Source organism: Phasianus colchicus, chromosome 1 (assembly GCF_987193195.1).
Source record: "Phasianus colchicus chromosome 1, bPhaCol1.hap1.1, whole genome shotgun sequence".
Classification (NCBI taxonomy): Eukaryota; Metazoa; Chordata; class Aves; order Galliformes; family Phasianidae; genus Phasianus; species Phasianus colchicus.
The window spans coordinates 100,788,730-100,806,557 of record NC_143436.1 but is presented as its reverse complement, the minus strand read 5'-3'; the positions used below and the strand labels follow the sequence as shown (position 1 = coordinate 100,806,557).

The 17,828-nt window shown below is 38.1% G+C and overlaps 2 long non-coding RNA genes across 8 annotated transcripts in view; one reads left to right on the top strand and one right to left on the bottom strand.

Moving 5' to 3' along the window:
* The window catches only part of LOC116241965 (uncharacterized), a 343,284-nt gene that overhangs the window by 205,653 nt on the left and 119,803 nt on the right, over positions 1–17,828 (bottom strand). The gene's annotated exons all lie outside the window — the stretch shown is intronic.
* On the top strand, positions 8,869–14,648 carry LOC149919905 (uncharacterized). Its single transcript, XR_016463751.1, has 3 exons — positions 8,869–9,314; positions 11,969–12,071; positions 13,951–14,648. It is a non-coding gene; the product is annotated as an uncharacterized LOC149919905 (long non-coding RNA).

Below are 17,828 nucleotides of genomic sequence, written 5' to 3'. Positions count from 1 at the left end.
GCAACAGATGTAAATAAATCAACTCCAGCCACTTATGCAACAATTTTTGTTATTGCCTGTCTCTGCTATCGTTTCTGTTCTAGCTTTTGCTAATCCTCTAGGATGAGCACTTAGGCAAAAGTTCAATAAATAGTTGAACATAGGTAAATCAGTTTGGAGGCTGAGAGATCTCTGTTCTGAGCCTTTTCCTTCAGTTTCCCCTCATCCCCCAAGGTATACTGAACAGAGTGTAGAGCCATTGTTGACATTCACTATGTTCAGGAAAGAGCAAAAAGTGTATATGAAAAAAAAGAAATCAGTGCCTCTGAAGTCTTTCGATATCTGGTAAAATCCAAGACAGACCAACTGAGCCCTTGCAAGACTTACTGAAATGTGAAACAAAGAAAGCCTAGAGCACCTTTATGAAACACTGAAGCAGATCCCCTGGGGGATCCAGGTACTTTTCCTTCAGTTAATTCCAAACTGATTTGAATCACAGAGAACAGTCTGTACTCCTTGTGGATATCACTGCTTTCTAGTTGACTAAACTCCAGTATACTAAAGCTGTAGTACTTTATTCCAGTGTTGAAATTGTCATCAATCCAAAATAAAAATCTATGCTCAATGTATGCTATAAACAATTACAATTAATGCTGCAGAAAACTGTCTGGTGTTCAAAACAACTGGAGAAAAAGAAACCAGTTTCTCTAAGTGCAACCTTAATTTGATTCACTCTTGTACCTACCTTGTTCTCAGCTACATCTGCAGTTCTCTGCTCGTTCTCCTTGTATAAATATCTTTCAAATAATATCGGCCTAAATAACCACCTTCTAATTTGCACTCAAGTCAGATGCAAAAAGCACAGTCAGTGAGGTCCCAGGAAAGATACACTCATTCTGCTTTTGGTTTGGGGCTTCTGTACTGACATCCAAATTCGCCTGCAGCAGCTTCTGCTTGAAGAAGAGAATAATATTCTGCTCAGTCCTATTGTGGTGTTTATTCAATGCAGAAATAATGCAAATCCTCCAGCTGTGAAGTTCTCCATTGAGCGTTTAAAAACTAAAGTATTGTATAATGTTGCAACCTAGGTACCTTCCTTTCTGCCCTGATAAATCACTGAAGGGCAGAAGATACTTCTTAGAAATTGCTTGAACATAATGAAAGAAATAAGGCTTTCCAATAAATTTTCAAATCCTTTTGGCAGAAAGAAAAAGCAAAGAGATGCAGAAGGATAACTTCAACTTAAACAATTATGGTTTGCCAGAAATTGATTGAAAGCAGGATCTTAGAGCAGAAAATGCTAAGCACCATTCATAGACAACACTTGCTGCCTGAAGGCAAAATGCAAACCTGGACGATACAAATCAGGACTTGTAATTAACTGTGAGGATTTTATAACAATAGTGTGTAAAAAAAAAAACTATGCTTCAGAAGACTTGTGAATAAAGTCCAAGAAATACCAGTGAGGTCAGTGGCAGCTGGAGTTTCTTGTTCTTGTAGAAGGGAGCACAAAGTCCTAAGTGGTAGAAGTGTTTAAAGACTGTACGCACTATTTCGTATTACTCTTTAAAAAAGTTATTGTTTCTGGTGCATACTGATTTAAAGCCTGAAATTTCCAAGTAGAGAAACTAGAATTCCATTTGCTTCATCCAAGTCATCGGCTTAGTACTAACTAATAGTGGCATGGTACTATAGCTCTTCATCCTGTGGACTCAGTGTTTAAACTGTAGCTTTTTTTCCAGATATGCAGTGGAAAATCCCTAAAGGTCTAGAAAAGGAAGGCAATAAAAGCAAGTCAGAAAAGCATGCATTTTATTAGGGTCTGTTAATTTTGTATGATTTCTGTTTTGTGATCTAGTTGAACATGTCAGTCCCAGCATCATTTAAACGAGCCTCACACTGACATCACCTCAGTTTTCAATGCAATTGTGCCCACAAGGGCTAACAGAGTGATATTAAATCATTAATTCACATGCCAAACATGGCACTCACATCTACCTTCAACTCCTTGGGTTGAAATCACCTAACCATGTTGTTTAGGAATGAAGCATTTCCACATTACTTAATATCCCTGTTTTTGAGAAGACAGTGATAACACTTTGCATTTGTTTCACTTTATTCTTAGAATATAGTCATGAGGTTATTAGGGCAAAACTAAATTCGCTAAAATGAAATACTTATACTAAAATACCCTGTATCTACTCTGACAATAAACACAAAAACTTCTCATATTTCTTTTTGTAGAATTGCATGTCAAAGTCAGTGAAATCTATTGAAATAAATTAATAGAAGTTATACAGAAAAAAGTCAACGGTCTCCTTAGTGCAAGAGATTGTTGAAAGGTTCTTGCTGCTTAAGACCTTGCCAAATTTAACCTAGAAAGTTTCCTTAACTTATTACGTTGCACTAAGGAGAGCAGTATTTATATTCTCACTTGAAATGGTATTAAGGTTGTCTCCATTTCAGATTCTGAATATGAAACCTCTTTAGTTACACGATAAATAAATTGGCCTACAATCTTTCTATGACATATCAGAGCATCTCCTTGAAACGTACTGTAGTCTAAGCTGAATCTGGAAGGATGAAGAGAAATCAGACTCCAACATAAGTTGTAGCATAACTATTTTTGCTCCAGTACCTTCAAAACAAACAAAAAAACCTTTGTTTTGGGACACATTTAGCAGGAAAGCTGGCAGTAGGGGCACACAAAATGCCAAAGAGGAAGAAAAATCAAAAGTAAGAAAAATAATTCTGATGGAAAACATTATACTAACCAAGTGTATCTGTTCAATTTATAAGCTTGGAACATACTTAAAGTTAAATATATGAGATTTTAAATATCAATCTGTACTGTTTTAATATTGCTAGAAGCATAAAAGATTATTAAAGCAATAACTGTAGTATTTCTTAAGTTAGCATTTTCCTAATATGGTATTCACCAGATGTTTCTCCTGCTAAATAAGAAGCTAAGCATAACTAAGAACCAAAGCCAGATAAATTGAGGGAGAAATAACCAGAAATACCATCACTTCCAATATAGCTATGGTACTCGTTACAGACCGTTTAGCTTTAAGCAAAAAGAAGGCAAAGGCATACCCATGCCACAGTCCTTAGGAATTTCACAGCATGATCTCCACTTATGTCATGTTTCCTTGTGGAGTGCTATTACCACATAAAGTGGGAGATTGTGGAGTGGAAATATCAGCAAAGATCAACCATTGTAAATCTTTCTGTGAGCACAGGAGCTAACAAAGCTATTTAAATCGGTTCATATAAGAACAGGCAAGTCCATAAACACAGCAGACAGTCAAGTAATCCAAGCAGTTAATTTGCATAACAAAAAGCAAGTCTATAAAGTCGTTTCAATTCGACGCTCTTCTCCTCAAAAAGGAGCGTGAAGAGGTGGTAAGGGTCATCTGCTCAGCATTAGACTGGACATGGCATTGATACAAATCAACAGTCTGCTATCGAGGAGGCTAGAATCTTATGAAAGGGACATAAGATATCCTCTTGTCTCTGCTCCACTCTCCCTTCATGAAGTCCTGCCTCCTATCACTCCTGAACATACCAGAAAGAAATCAAGATCCACTGCTAGAAACCTATAACAGAGCTCCTAAGCAAGCCAATCATTTCTCACCTTTGTGTTATTCCTTCTGAGAATTCAAAATGTACTTGGAGCTTCTTGGTTTATTTGTTCAATTGAATTAAATGGTATTTCTCCTCCACATTTTTCTTAAGTATTCACTCTCCAAAGACTTATTCCTCCATCTTGTCCCAAAGTAAAGTGAAATGTAATTCCATTTTTAGTCTGGTTTCAGTACTGGAATTAGTAAAACTCTTGGCATTGCTCCTTGTCACAGTTTGCCTTTCTTCAAAGACAGCTTTGTTGAAGTTATTGAAATAAGAACCACTAGAGTGATTGTTCAAAGTTTAAAACAGTTTCGTGAGAGTCTGCTGGAACTTGCTGAGAGAAGAGGGAGAAGGAATACAGATCAAGGAAACAAATGGCTGAGTCAGATGACCTACCGAGTATTTTACTGAAGGCAAAGACATCAACTAGACTCAAACAGAATGCAAAACTAAGATTTGGGTAGAACAGGACTTTGTCAGAATGTTCTTCATGCATCAACATTTTGAGCTTGGAGAACATAAAAAGGAAGATGGGTAAAGATGTAGATGGGCCATACACACAACTTTGTTTCATTCTATTCTATATACCATATTCACAGTGCAATACAACTCTTTGCATTCAGTCTAGTTCTCATCAAGAAAAAATAGCTCCCTCCCAAAAAAACAGCTGCATTAGTTTTCCCATCAATAGCTAAGCCAGCTGTGGATGCTGGCCAAAACAATTACAAGGCAAAGGAAGAAGGAGAAGTATAGAGAAAGGTAAAATGGCACCCTGTGCTCCAAGTGGGAAGTTTCACTCCCGACTTAGATTCCGTGTTTCATGAGCACCACTTTATGTTGTGTAAGCCAGCCAGCACAGACTTCCCTATCAGCCTCAGAGGAATGGAGGGAGCAAAGCCAGTTCTTCTGCAGGATTCTGAGCAACAAGTTATAGCATCTCCAGTTTAAAAATAAAAATACCAGTGCTAAAGAGAAACCTGATGAAATGCTTTTGTTCTTATTGTGTGCTAGAGTGAAGAGGAGACAAAGATGTTGTCACTGGAGGTATACAAGTAACATTTATGTACAGAAATCTCAGCATATTATGAATTATTATATATATTAATAATAAATAATTTTTAAAAAGAAAAAAAGCAATACAATTGCATAGAGGACATCTCACAGGAGAAATTATTTTTCTCAGTTTTTAAATCGTACTTTCAAATATTTTCCTTGCAAATTTTTAAAGTATAATCCAAAAGATTCAAGGACTTTACTGACAAAAGGAGGACTGCAAAAAGTCTTAATCAAATTTTAGTAGGCACAGATCACAAGTCTTTTCAATTAATATCTGAAAACAAGAAAACTTTTGATTGTAAAAAGATGCATACTGTGTTTGCATAGCTTTTTTGAACTCGTTAACCTACATAACTTGCTGAGGGACAGTGCTATTTGCACAGTGAACAAATACGGATAAATAGAAACGAGCTTTGTCATTAACAAAATACAAGTATTTTAACCAGACAAGGCAGTGTCCACATTGATTCAAATGATAAACTGAAATGAGAAATCAATTTAAGTAAATTTTTAAACTTGTAGATCATCTCCATAGATTATTATCAATGCCATTTGAAGGCAGGGTGGAATAGCTTGTAAGATGACTATGTAAAAGCTTGGCCATAAAGGTCTTTGAGTTTGTCGGTCTCTTGATAGGAATTAAGTAAACTGCATTTGTTTTCTGTCTAACATATTTTCAAAATATTTTGCTTAAGGTAACAGGATAAACAGAGAACATGATATGGACCTCATACATTGCCCCGGGGCTTTTTTATTCCACAGTCATCTAACATAGAGACACCAAACTTTGAAGCACCTGGAATTGGTTACCATCACAGAAAACACATTGAGCAGATGGCATGCAACCTGTTTCAGCCTGCAATCTCCATAGCCCTGGAACATTAATTTCAGTAAAAAATGCAGTGAAACCTCATCAAAATGTGTAGAATCTTTAACAAAAATTCTCATTCTAAAACTCTATTTAATCAACATAAGATTAATTTGCATTTTACTGTGCTACCTACTATATGTCAGGCATATAACCCAAACCTATATCAGAATATTATATATATTTCTTGACAAAGAACTCTGACTGTAAAAGATCATTCAGTCCACAGAATCAGACAGAACCTAATCTGGTCAAAACCGAGGAAATGTCCACAAGTGTGGACATTAGGTCTTTGGAACCAAACATTCTGCTTTTCCTATTTGGTTCTTATGCACTGTGATATCTGTTAGTGTAAACAACCAAAGTGATACATTAAATTCTAATTACAATGAACTAAAGGAGCCATGTTTAAAGTTTTAAGATCTTGATGAGCTCTCAGCATAATGCAGCTGTTTTCATAAAGATGTAATAAAATTCTAGTGCCAAATCACTAGTTTCATTTCAGACATATGAAGCAAACATGAACCTCAGAGGTTCAAACAAACTGATCCTTAATACAGCATATTCAAGGATGATTTGAACTGAACTGTCAGTGGGATCCAGTGGTAGTATTTGTTACTGACAGCTGTCACATCTCTGGCATAGTCCACTGCAACACCAGCTCCATGAATATGAACCAAAACCCTGGGACTATACACTAAGTCAAACCATCAAGATTTGAGATTTTTGAAGTTAACTTTCATTGGTTTCCTAGGTTTTCACAAACATATTACTAAAAGCTTTTCAGCTAAACAGCATGACAGCTTGAAATTCATACAAGTAATCTGTAGAAATAACTGTATAACAAATATCTGTAACAGACCTAGGACTGCAGCCAGAATTACAAAACACAAATGCAGGTACCATGGACTCTTCACTGGGCATCTGACTGACCTGAAAACAGTTCTGGCAACAAACTGTCTTTTAAACAAGTTACATAGTAAAGAACTCTCATTCCACTCCTGTACTCCCCAAATATTTATTCATTTTTCAAAATCCTCATGCTGTGCCCAATTGCTCTTTGGCAAGCTGAAGGGCCAAAGATATCACATGCCTCTGGGAGGCCAGCATGAGTCGCAGACCATAGAGACAGCTTTATTTTTCTTTTGCCTTGACAAAGTCCTTTCTGAGTTTTGGGCTGAGTTCTGGCAATCCACGACCTACGTATCTGCTTCCACAGCAGGCATCTAAGCTTGCCATTGCAGCAACAAGGAAAGATGCAAGCAATACAGATTTCCTGGGTGGTCATATCTCTGTTCAGGAAAGATACTGAGCAACTGAGGGCTCAGCAGTGGAGAACAGGCAGAAATGACCAAAGAGGCAGATCTGATAAAATATCACTAGGTACCTGTGTTGTCCAATAAACAAGAGGAAGAGGAACAACAGAGAAACCTGTGGTAGACTGCAGGGAAGTAGTACTGAGATTTTTTTAAAAGAAAAAATACAAAGCATAGAAAGAAGGTTTCTTATTCTGCAGTGAGGCTAACCTGCTGTATTGATTTTCACCTCAGTCTCAGCTGCTTTATCTCCCCTCCATTTCTGATTATTGGCACTACATGTATGTTTTATATTGTGTTAGATTTGTCAGATAGTTCTCCAAAGATATCAAGCACCAGCAATGTAAAATTTGCTTTCATAAGATGAGCTCTCTGGGTTGGCCTACTACTGTTACTTCACTGGCATTACAGCAGGAATCACAGACAAAGAGACTCAGAAAATATAACTTAGAACACTTTCTATAAAATAGTAACAGTGCTATCTTTACAGGTAAGGAAAGATTACAATACAGATTACTTTCAGCAGCATAAATTATTCCATAGCAGCAAATCTCAGTTACAAAACATGAACAGTCCCATCAAGGTTGTATGAATAGATTTGTTTGACACTTCTATTAAATTCGGGCTTTGTAAATTAGCTCCCTACAAAGGCTGTGCTGTGGAGTTAGGACCTTCCTGATAGACAGTCCAGTATGATCACTTACTATTATATAATAAACTCCTGGGAGGAGATGGATGAGCAGTTTTAAAAGCAAAATCTTTTACTGAAACCCAGTATGCTTTGTATTATCTGCTGAGGCCTCCTCTGCTCTTAACTCCTTGTTATCTTTGTAATTCCTAGCAGCATCTCAGCTACAGACTTCCCAATACACATCTACCTTGTGCGTGAGCATTCTCAAAAGAATCTTTAGCTGAGCATCTTGAATGCTTAGTATTAAACTATACTGGCTGTTCTTAATAATTCATAATACACTAAAAGCAACCCAGCCTCTCTGTGAACGTTTACAGAATTCCCTGCTAAAATTGGTTGATCTCCCCAGCTGTTAAAGCTACAGAAATTCCTGATTGTAAATCACAAAAATTCTTAAAGATTCGTAGCTTTCTTTCTCTTCACAGATAGAGATGCTAACATTGTCATCCACTTTCTTCCCAAAAGGTCAAAAGATGAGAGAAAAAAAAAAGGAGAAAACATTATAAAACATAAAGAACTTTAGAGCTTCATGGAGGTTACACCAAAATCAATATACCTAAAAGGAAAACCTGTAAAACCTCATTACATGTTCCACTTTGACTCCATTCACAATAACTGTGTATTGCTTCAGAAGTGTGATAGAAGTGTGTTATCTTAAGCTCCACACCACAAATGTACGCCAAAAATGTTAAAGCTATCCCTACAAAGGGGGGAAAAGGAGTAGCTTTGCTTACTTTGTCGCTTGCATTAACCTGTTTAAAAGGATCTTTCACAGTAATTTAAAAGTAATCAATCACTTAAAGACAAGCCAATCTTTTTATTTACCCAAGCCAGACAAAGATTGTTTTTCTAATTTCATAAGGACTTGTATACAGAAGATGAGAAACAAAACAAGATTTGAAAGCATAAAAATAGTTGTCTTTTATGTAGCTTAATGCATAAACCAGAGAACATATTCACGTCTTTGAAAACTTGCCCTTTCAGTAGTGTAAAATGTATTACCACAAACCTCAGAAGGGCCAATGACTTTCTACTGACTACAAATGTCTCTCCAGCCTCTCACTTCCATGTTCTGCTTTCATCCAGCAAGTTGTCATTTCAACCCAAGTGTTTCTGATGCACTTACACCTGCATAGGTGGCTAGCACCTGCTTAACTCAAAAATAGATACAAAAAAGCATTTTATACTGGCCTGGCCTCAGAGGTTTCACAAGAGGAAAAACCCCTCTTTGCTGGCCCTGCTCTTCCTTAAAGACCTTATGCAGGTCACTGTGTCCTCCTGCCCAATAGGGCCCAGGTCAGAGCAGTGGAAGATCAACTGGGACCAGGCATGGGGTTCTGTCCCAGCATCACGGGGAAGTGAGGGAGTCCCCATCACATTCCTGGACCATGTGTGATGACTGAGTATAGTCAGTACATGGCCACTGCCAAGGCTGTCAAAGCAGGAGTGCTGCCCAGGGAGGTTGTGGAGTCTCCTTCTCTGGAGATATTCAAGACCCACCTGGACACCAACTTGTGCATCCTGGTGTAGGTAGCCTGCTTTGGCAGGGGGTGGGACTCAATCTCTGGAGGTCCCTTCCAACCCCTACAATTCTGTGCTGCAGGCCTGATGCCAACCAGAAGGCAGAGCCATGCCATGCCAGGTTCCTAGCCAGGTGGCACGTAGTGCAGCACTGCAGCAGCTCATAATGGGGCTGGCCCTGTTTTCCCTCTATGTATCCAGCATGGCACCCAGCTCTGTTGTGATAGAGCGCTCTCACCTCTCCAGTAGTCCTGTAAGTCACCTCTTCAATAACAGAGAGTAAATGAGAGTAGATGGCCTGGGCTACTCACAATGGGTGCTATGCTGTTCTAAGACCCTGTAGGATGGCCTAGGAGCCTCACACCCATGAAAACTTGCCAGCACTGCCTGCTTCCCCTTAGATGCAGCAGGAGATACTAAAGGTCATCATAGCTAGTAGGTTACTAAAATCAGGGAGCCATTGCCAACTTCCACCCATGTCATGTTACCCATACAGCTCCCTGCCATGAAGAAGGTAGGCCTGGCTGACAGCACCATGCTGAACCACCTAGGCATGTGGCTGATTAAGCAAGGCTGGGCACGTATTTCACCACAGGCTTATGATCTGTGTAACTTATACATAATTGCTTTAGCAAAGGATTTCCAGAGAAAATGACAATGAAGATTAGAAGATGGGTCCTCCTTCTTTTTAGGGCAGAAAAACAGTAGAATACCTGCTAAGAGTACCTGCTAATTTGTCTGTTCATCTTCCTGTGGAAATCACTTTTGTTTTTATATAAAGTTTGATAACTTCTATAATTAAGGCAATGTAATGTGAAAAGCTGGTCTCCCTCCTGTTTATAAGCTTCCTTTAAGTACTGAAAGGCTGCAAAGAGGTCTCCCTAGAGCCTTCTCTTCTCCCAGCTGAACAAGTGCAGATTCCTCAAACTTTTTATTTCACAGAGGATGCACTCCAGCCCTGTGATCATCTTTCTGGCCCTCCTCTGGACCTGCTCCAACAGATCCACATCCTTGTGCTAAGTACCTCCAGGTAGGGCCTTATTAGGGCAGAGGAAAGGGGACAATCACCTCCCTCTCCCTGCTGGTACCCCTCTTCTGATGCAGACCAGGATACCATTGGCCTTCTGGGCTGCAAGTGCACACTGCTGGCTCATGTTCAGTTTTTTGTTCACCAGAACACCCAAGTCATTTTGTAACATACTTGGCAATTAATATTTTATCCCTCACACAATTACAGGAAATAATTAATCCTATCAATAAGGTTTTGTAGTAATAGTAAGAATAAACATGATTAAAAATAGCATTATCACTTTGTACTCTCCAAAGTAAAATCTGTTCGTTAGAAGAATCAGATGAAATGTTCTGCAAAAAAAAAAAGACCTGGGGATACTGGTGGATGGGAAGCTGGACACGAGCCAGCAATGTGCCCCCACAGCCCAGAAAGCCAACTGTATCCTGGGCTGCATCAAAAGAAGAAGGGCCAGCAGGTTAAGGAAAGTGATCCTGCAGCTCTACACTGCGCTGGTGAAGCCTCACCTGGAGAACTGCATCCTAATGCTGAGTCCCCAGTACAGGAGAGACACAAACCTGTTGGAGCACATCCAGAGGTCCACAAAAATGATCAAGGAAATGAATACCTCTCCTACAAGAACAGGATTGAAGAGCTGGGGCTGTTCAACCTGGAGAAAAGAACGCTCCAAGATGACCTAATAGCAGCCGTTCGGTATCTAAAGGGGAGCTACAAGAAAGAAAGGGGCAGACTCTTTAGCAGGTTCTGTGGTGACAGAACAAAGGGAAATGGCTTCAAGCTTAAAGAGGATAGATTTAGTTTGGACATAAGGAAAAAGTCTTTTAAATGGGGATGGTGAGGCACTGGAACAGGTTGCCTAGAGATGTGATTGATGCCTCACATCCTGGAAACTTTGAAGGCAAGGCTGGATCAACCCCTGGGCAACCTGATCGAGTTGTGCATGTCCTTATTCTTTGCAGGGGAGTTGGACTAGGTGACCTTTAAAAGTCCCCTCCAATTCTAAGGATTCTATGATTATATGAAAATCCAAAAGAACGAACACACATTGGCTCAGCCCAAGCAGGGAAAGCCAGAAAATATCCAGTCATATGGTACATAAATTACAGGGTAAGTAAAGGAATAGTCCACTGGCAAGGACACAGAATGGTATTTAAGAGTCTGATGGTTCCTCCCAGGCTCTGCTACCCCAAGCCTTCTAGGCAAGTCACTTTACACTGAGAGCCAGTTTACATACCTATAAATTAAAAAAGATAGCAGGGTCCTCTTGGCAGAATGAGAGTTTTTGCTAGGGGCAACAATTCTTAAAGAGAGCTGGCAGTAAGAATGGACATGACTGCTGAATATGAGCTCCTGACATGCTGTCAGGGCCAAGGGAAAAATGCATCCCTGGAGGCTTGCATGGAAGATCCCTGAATAAGACTAGAGAGCTTGGATTAACTGTGTACACTTAATGTAAAATGTAAGCATCTACTGTTGGAAAGCTGCATTGATTTCTGGAGTGTACAAGTCAAGAAACTCGTGAATTCAATAAACTGTAGAGTCTCAGAAATAAAGGACTGAACAAGCTTTTTAATGCTATTCCATCTGTCCTACAAAAATGATGTCCGACTGTCTAAAAGAGTTTGGGAGGATCTTACGAGTAACAGGCAAGCTCCAGAAGACAAGTTCACACCAGATGTATGATGCAGTTACTCAGAGAACAGTAATTTGTAACAGGTTCTCTGTCCTTGACCCTTTTAAATCAAGACTGTATCAGCTGCCACAAAGTTAAATCTTCATAAGCTTGTTCCCAACTTCAGGTTTTCTCCACAGCTAAATCTTCACTGTCAGATCCTGGACACTTCAAATTTACAGCTACTGCTTACTTCCCTTGCCAGATCCAAGCCTGGGACCCTCTCCAGCTGTGTTCTACTTCTCTGCCTGACAGTGCCTGAGCCTCCAGCACCTAGACCTTCTTGAAGATGCAAATGGACCTTAAGGGTAAAATGGCCTACAGTTAACTAGTTCATTTCAGTAACTTAAAGTAACAAAGGAGAAGAAGCACTGCTACTTTGTAGATAGACCACAGAGTAAATATCTGTTGATATTTGTACTATTTATTGATGAAATTGCCGATTATCATATTCTGCTCTATCACTTCTTTTCTGTTTATTATGTGTTCACCTACTTTCAGCTAGAAAAGGCCAGATAAATCAGATGACTTTCTAAGGGGATTTTTCTTTTCCATATATACACACGTACAACACGTGCTCTTCAGCTGAGGTGGAGTTAATTCAGAGGACATCTAGCCATTTGCTACAATAAATGGTTTGCAAAAAACTGCATTATTTATTAGCTTAAGTATTTCAGATTTAGAAAGTGATTACTACTGAAATAAGATGATAAAGAAAATAAAAGGTAAGCAAAACGTCTTTGTTTCAAGTTATAATTGTCTTTTCCCAATTTTAGAAGCATAGAAAATGTTAACATGCTTAACAATATTTAAGATTAGAAGTTGTAAATACTCGCTTTCTCAGTATAAAATAGTAGCTACTATATGGATTCTACCAAAGACATCATACTTCAGAATAAAACTCATGTTCCTTATGAATATACAATAAGATACATTTGTAAGTACAGCAGTGAAAGCAGAATGAAAAAATATTTGAAAATAAAACCTCTAATGGATCTTCCAAGCAACTACAACTGACTGAAAAGCAGTAACAGAGGGACTTCATAAGTTCCTCTGAACACATATGAGAAAAGTATTGTCAGTAATGGATTCAGACTTGTAGTTTTTGTCTTTGTTATTTTAACACAACATACCTAAAAAAAAAGTTCCAACCAGCAGCAGTTCCTTTCCTAATGGAAGTACTTTGATGGAACTTCTAATTTAAACATATATGTAAGCAAACCAGCTTTAATTGCTTGCTGTAGAATTTTAAAAACAGGTACTGCAGGTTCAATTCAATAGATCAAAGCCATTCTAATCTTAGTTGCACGAATAGTTATATAATAAAAGGCAGTCGAAAGTGTTTTTTCTTTTTTAGAGGAAGACAGTGTGAAATGAAGACACCAAGACATACTCGCAAGAAATAGCAATATTTCAAAAACAATATCTTCTGAAAATTTTAGATTTCTGCTCCACCCAGACGTCCATTCTCAGCAGTTGTGTCTAGGTCTTCAAGCATGTGTACTGCAGCAGTCTTGCATTTGTATTCTGATCATACTGGGGCTTGTACATACATGGTGCAGTGGGCTGTGTTTATCATCTACACTGTCAAAGGACTGTAAATAGATTTGTTTGAGCAGACTTATGGGAAAGGGAACATAGAACTGCATGTGAATTTGAATTAGATAAACTGAGTTTCCCAATTAATTCCAACCCTGTTTTTTATATATATACACATATATGCATGCACACATTTCCAGATATTTCTCCATACTTATATTTAGCTTTATTGTCATCAACAGTATGTCAGCAGGATACTTTTCAAAGGATTTGCTTAATAGATGCAGTCAGCTATTTCAAATAGAAGCTGCATTCATCAAAAATTCTGCCTTCATCAAAACCAACTTCTCTATTTATGGAAACGTAATGGTTTTAATTTAAATGCCAATGGTGCACAAAGGCTAATGTGAGACTAACTTAAAAGACTGTAAATATTTCAGTCTTGTTGCAGCAAATATTTTCCTTCCAAATTTTTTTAATTAACATGTTTAATTACCAGGCTTCTGTTATTTCTCCTCTTTACAGAGTTAATCTAGCAACTCACTTCTAAGAGGGATAAAACTGCTTTATATGGAATCTACCCACAGGGCTGTGATCTGAATTGAAACTGTTACTTGATTTATTACAGACTACATTTCTGTTCTACAGGTTTTTCCTCTGACACTGCATGAGAAAAGTATGGCAATCCTTTCCAGTTTATCAATATTTGTGATGTCCAGAGTGAATCAAATAAAATTTGCTATTCATAAAACTCCAGCGTCATGTCCTCTAAATTTAAGACTGAGTTTACCTAACTATATTTGAAGCAATTCAGATAAATTATTCCTGTGCATCTCTCACAACCTCTTCCTTGGAGATTTTCCTTGAATTACTAGCAAATGTCCCTGAACAGCATGACAAGTACAGACTTTACCAACAATCTCTACCCAATTCTCCCAAAATATCACGAACTATGAATGCATGTAGGTGAAATATATTTTCCTAGCTTCCACTCCTCAAGCCTTTACAACATGCTCCAATTTTACCTCTGGGACAAGCTTCCAAAGGCTTGCTTTTCCAGCTTATGAGCTGAGAATGTCTATCTGTTCAAAGTCTCCAGTTTGTCCAGGAAATTATTCTATGACTATCACATATCTATTCCACACCTTTCCTCTTTTAAGGCACCAAATTCTCAGTGGAACTCCCTGAGCCCTAAGCCAGGAGACTTTCAAGATAGATTCTGTGCAGTGAAATAAGCACCTTCATCTGCCTCCCACAATCTAGACTTAATGATCTGCCTTCTTTTTCACCTTTCTATACTTGGCTGCTTCAGTTCCTACTGGAACATATTTAGCAACAAGTGACCTGTTAGTCATCGTTTTTATCAATGACTACAATTCAGGAAGGAAAAATGGGTGAACCATAGCAGTGACTGAGTCTTATACAAAACCAAAGTGAGATTTATCTGCCTTGTGTGCACTTCCAGCCATTTACTGTGTGTATATGCAAAGCTCACCTCACTCCCTTCTTATGGCTTTCTTCCCTTTAGGGGCATTACCTGTCAAGGATGCCTAGTGGGAAAGCAGCAGGGCCTCTAGTGAAGGGATGCCAAGAGCAGACATGAGTTTCCCAGGCAGAAGAGGGGAAAAAAGGAACATACAGAAAAGTATTTTACATCCTGCATTAGCACCCACAGTGCATTTGTGTGAGGATTAAATTCAGAATATGTTTGTCTTTCTGTGCATGCAGTAGCATTTCCTGCACAAAAATAAGTGAGCCCTAAGCATATACTCATGTGGCTGTCCATCCAGCCTCTCTGTTTGGATGCTGCTCTACCTGCCTTTGAAAAGAATTAACTGAAGCAGAATGAGATATCTGTTTCATGGAAGAGCATGGCAAAGGAAAAGCTTTTTCTCTTTCAACAGAACTCTTCAGATTACTGAGCTACTGTAACTCTTGAAACTAGGCAACCTGGATCCACTGACCATACCAACAGTAAAATTCCACAGCCCAAACCTTACTCTAAGTCAACAGAAAATCACATATTGATTTAAAGGTTGTTAGATGATGGCCCTGCCAGCTTATCAGTGCACAAGTGTGCACTAAACTGTAACCAAATATACGTCTGCATCTGGAAGTACTTTCAAAAAATGTGATTAAAGTATAAAAACCATATGAAAAACATAATTTTGCAGGAAGTTCTAACATCACAACATACTGCTAAAAGAAGCAGCACTTTACTGGCCTAGTCCCTGGTTTCCGAACAGATATGTCCCTGAAGGGACAAAAATCCTTATCTGGAAGCAATAATTTGTCATTGCATATGCTGAAGAATCTGTTCTTTCAGAGAAGCCCTATGGTATATCCACCAAAAAGGGTGTTCAGAAATTCACAGAAAGAAGCAACAGAAAGACTTTCAGATACCACTTTAGCAGTAGTCTTCTTTTCTGAATTCCTCCTAAAAGAATGGAAGAGTGCTCTGAGAAACTCCCTGAAACTCCTACTGACCTAAGGAGGGGAAAATCTTGGCATCCTAAACACTGAATCTGTATGACATGCAGGTATTAGAGAACAGTGCTAAGAGCCAGAGATATTTCTTCCTGGCACTAAGCTTCAGGAGCACAGGAGGATTTGAGATGTATTGCTGAACAGCAGTCTCACATCTACGCAACAATCATTTTTGCACTCACTGGGCACAAAACACATTCCTCCCATAAAGAGCAACTTAAAAACATGTTTTATATACCATTTATTTGTATATTTAAGAGTGAACCAAGTGCTTTTCAAAGTCTGACTGCTTGCAATAGTCCCTGCCATGACATCACACTATGAAAATGCATCCTCACTTTGAAGTGCTTACCTCTAGCAAAATATGATGAGCACATGCCTAACTCCCACTTCAAAACATCTTAGTTCCATTTTCCATCTTCCAAATAGAATTTTGAATTTTAGCTTTTACACTATTGTTCTTTCAGATTATCATTACTTTAAAGTCTTTTGCACAATCAGCTGAAGTGGTTATTTTGCTTTCATTTGTTTTATTTTTCCTTTACTTTGTGCTGGGGTCCATAGCAGAGTGAGTGCTGTGCAATCATGCTCCTGTAAAATTGGTTCCTACCCCAAACCAAAACTCTCATACAGAACTATGAGGTGTATAACTCCTTCCACAAAGAACTCGCATCACATCAGAAGCACAACTCTTTAAAAAGAAAGTCCTTAAGACAGCCTTCAGGATCACACGTGCAATGCAGATCACCTGAAGTGAATAAGAAGCAGAAGGCCTAGAAGGCAAAAAGGGAACAAAAAAAGAAGAAAAAATTCTTCTAACTATATTGAATACACCTGAACCTTCAGTACTGCTGAATCATAGGATTTCAACATTTCACTTCCATTTGCTTTAAATATATATATATATATATATATATATATATATATATATATATATATATATATATATATATATATATATATATATATATATATATATATATATATATGTTTCCATCTGTTATTTAGCATTTCAAAGTAGACGGCTTATCCTCAACTCTACCCACTTTTCATATACAGCTAAAAATCTTACACAGAATTTATTGTTGAATGGACTTCTGCCTGCAGAGTGACATGAATTGTTAAGGTTTCCTGTTGTTAGTGGTACCATTCTTATCCTGAAAAATACCCAGGAGGATACTTAGATCCAGTACTTTTCCTAAACAGTCCATAAATTACAACTGATATTCACATATCTCAGATTACTGTTTTATGCTAATAAGTAAACTAATGATTGCTTATGATCATTATCTGGCATTCATTCATTTTTATAAAACAAAAGCATAGTGATAAACATTAATGGGCGTTTTCCCTTATCTATAAGGGTATTAGGAAAAGGACAATCATCTTAGACATTAGATCCAACATTTCAGAAAACTATCCATGTAATTAAAATTAACTCACGAAGTGTTACAGACATTCCTTTCCACTGAGTATTACAAATATTACTTAAAAAGAATAGGCAAGCATTAGCATTTTTAACAGTATCATTCTCATCTCCAGAGAAGCTGACAGAGGGAAGTAAATAAGATACATAGGAATTATACATGGAACACATAAAACCTAAAGCTACTTTGAAGTCAGGGTTTTGCCTCCACCTAAGCTTTTTTGTGCAGACTTCAACAGAACTAGGAAAATAACCAAATTCTGGATAAAGCCCGTTTGAAAAAATATGTTTTCTCCAACTTAGTTTTATTACTTAGCATCTCATCATCCCCATCTTATTGCTTATATTGCAGCTAGGTATCTCATACAGATCAGCAAGAACCTCACATGATCACTTCAGTACAACATGTGATCAATGTAATAGTATATGAACTTTCCCATACAGAATAAAATGCTCAGTAAGCAGGAAAAAGTGACAAACAAGATGTTCTTGTTTGCCCATAGCAAGCAATTTGCATCTTTTTAAGATCCAGCATTCAGTCCTTTATTCTTTGCAGTAGCAAACTTAAGTTGCCCTGTAAGCAGCAGATTGAATGAAATCTGTTTTCTTACAG